The sequence below is a fragment of the Pterocles gutturalis genome, unplaced genomic scaffold, assembly GCF_000699245.1.
Source record: "Pterocles gutturalis isolate BGI_N339 unplaced genomic scaffold, ASM69924v1 scaffold34348, whole genome shotgun sequence".
Lineage (NCBI taxonomy): Eukaryota > Metazoa > Chordata > Aves > Pterocliformes > Pteroclidae > Pterocles > Pterocles gutturalis.
The window spans coordinates 17,749-20,896 of record NW_010126784.1 but is presented as its reverse complement, the minus strand read 5'-3'; positions in this window follow the sequence as shown (position 1 = coordinate 20,896).

Below are 3,148 nucleotides of genomic sequence, written 5' to 3'. Positions count from 1 at the left end.
GCCGGGGGCCGGGTGCGGAGGGGGGCTGCGGCCAAGGGGACCCCACAGCACCGGGGGGGCTGCAGGCACAGCCCGGCCCCGGGGGAGCCGTGACGCCTCCCCTGCAAAACCTGTTAAACAAATATTCCACATAAAGACTCATTTGGGAAGAGCACGTTGTCAGCACTCTGCCAGTAATAAATAATGACAGTCCAAACACTTTACTAAAAGCAATAAACTCGAGAAGTGTTTTGGAAAATGGTGAAATTGATTGATTTAAAGAAGGAAATATCTGAACACAACCACATGCACTTCAGGGTGAAAGCACAGATTACAAATCAACAGTGGCAGAGATCATATTAAATAGCAGACAACACAGAAGTTTTAGGGGAAAAAAATGCTCAATTCCCCCGCAGGGCTTATTTAACAACTGAGTATAGAGCTTCTTTGAATGAATACCTTCGGTTTGTACCTAATGACCCTACGCTATACCCCAAAGAAAACATGCCTCCAGGAATATTACTATACCAGGAATAGGGCTCTGTAAAGAAAAATTACTCTAAGGATATCGAAGCCTCTCCAACTCAGAGCACTCCCCAGATTTTTCAATGCATCCTCCAAATCAGCTAAATCAATCAAACTTCTTATAAGTACAGGTAATGTCTCTCTTTCTTGTCTGCTGCAAGGGGTTCCTGTGCCTGGAAACCACTCATATTGTTTAAACGTTTTTTCCTAATCATCATTTTCTACCACTAAAACATACTGGACTGTGACCAATTTTTGCACATCTTCATCCAGCTGAGTTGGATGCAAGCCATATGGTCAGTGCAGTTTCATAACAAATTTCTTACGGGAAACAGGCTCTGGATAAATGTGTGCCAGCATCCCTTACCCACTCAAACCCACCATCATGTTCAGATTTGCACAGTGTACACGCATCACAGACATTTCACCCCTAAATTTAGCTTCTTACTGTACCTACTGGATTGGTGTATCAAAATACTTCCTCCAAGCTCTAACTCACTGTTTCAGTCTCTCTGGTTTTTTTAATCCATAGCTATTGTGACGAGAACCCAGCCCTTGTACCATCCTTGGCTTCTCGTAGGGTATATAATTTAGGAACTAGGGATATTGTTCTGTATTTCACAGTACAAGCGATCTGAGCGTTCAAGCCAAAGAATACGTTCTATAGATATAAATCAGAAGGTAGTTCTACTTCAGAGCTCTTTTGATGAAACAGATTAGAAAATGCAACCCCATCAAGAAGGAAGCATTTTGTAGAAAGGATCAGACTGTCAGAGATCCCACTGGCAACGTTTCTCAGAGCAGTTCCCAGTCAAACCAGAAAAAATCCACCCCAAAGTACTCCTTCTTTGGTAGCATCTGGTTCAGATGAAGGACTAAGGCAGACCCCCACCACTCTGTGAAAGCATCCTGGCCATCAGGCTACCAACAGTGTCTGCCTCCGGCCCACGGCTGCTTTCTGAAGCCTTGGCTTTGTTCCCCACCAGAGTAGAAAAGCATTGAAACCCTGGAACCTTTTCCTCTACAGACTCCCCATTAAATCTATTTTAAATGTCTTAAAGAAAAAAACAAGATAGTTATTTATAAATAATACTGTTGCTACTTAAAAAATAGGGAAGGTAAAAGCTCCCCACTTCCCTTCCATTAACCCGCGGCAGAGTCCGACTGGCTGCTCCCAGACCGGCGCGGCTCTCCCGCACGCGGGCTGGCTGGTGCTGCTTTATGACCTATTGCACATCGTCAGCCTCCAGCAGAAAGCCACACGCTGATCACTTTCCAAGCTTACATGACAAAGTTCAAACACCGTTAATAAATCAATTTGAAAAATCAGACTTCTCTGCCTAGAAAGGAAACTCTTACATTCCTTAACATTAAACTCCGCTGGGAGGAGAGAACAGGAGCAAATCATTTCCCTTTGCTAAGGAGGGCTAGCTTCGCTATTTAAAACGTAATTGGGAGCATGGGAGGAAAATTTACACATCCTGCTCTTATTTCAGGGGCTTAAGTAGGGCAATTGTTATCTTCTTATCAAAACCAGAGCAGCATTTCCCCGGTGCGATATTCCTGCCAGACCAGGATTTCAAGAGCAGAGCAGTCGGTGGCACAGACCAGCTCTGCTCGGAGCACGGAGCAGGCGCAGGGAGGGAGGGCTGCCGGCCATGCTGCAGACCCACAGCTGCGAGGGGTGGGAGCTGCGGCACAAATGAGCTGTTTCTGTAGCTTATTAGCCCCGCGGATCAGGCAGGAGCTACACACACAGCAGACGTACCCTGGGGCCCCAGGTCTGGCACAGTGCACAGCCCCTCTCCCTGCAGAAGCCCAGGACCCTGGGGAGGAGGCAGGCGGCAGGGAGAGGTGCACAGGCTGCTGGCCCTGGGCATCGCTTCTGGGCTGGGACAGAGCCTGGAAGGATCGACTGTCACCTCCCCGGGACAGACCAGCATTGGGCCACGGGGCTGGTGCTGCCATAGGGGCTGGTGCTGCCACATAGGGCCCCCCGCCCGCAGACCCCCCCAGCCGGGGCAGTGCAGCACATCTGCTGCCTCCTCCAGCAGCCCCCACCTCCAGCACCAGCAGCCCATGGTGGGTGTTTTGTGCTGCCCCACTGGACACAGACCCTTTGCACTGGGGAGGCTCTGCCTGGCTCCCCCTGATCATGACAAGCTGTCCCGGTCCAGCTCAGCCCATGCCCACTGCCCACACCTCGCTGGCCAGCCCGGCTGCTTCACCTTCCCAGCCCGGAGAACACCGTGCCCCTTCCACCCGGCTGGCCTTTGCCAGCTCCAGCAGGTCCGTTGCTGCACCGGCAGCGTGCCACTCTCAGGGAAGCAGCCACCCCTCTCCTGACCCTCTCCCCATCTGGCTCTGCAAACCCGCGCCTCCGTCTGCCGGTGCCCATGGCGGCTCTCACCCAGCTGCACCAGGAGCCCCACATGCAAGAAACCCAACTGAGCCACTCGGTGTTCCTACTGCCACCCCACTGGGACAGCAACGCCCTCCCGAGCTGCAGCCGCTCGCCCTCCCAGCCTGGACAGGTGTCCCGCCAGCTCTGCCACCTCTGCAGGTCACCAGGCTCACCAGGAGGTGCAGCACCCGGGGACGATGCTGTTCTGCTCACCCGCGTGCCTCCTGGTCAGCCCAGGGC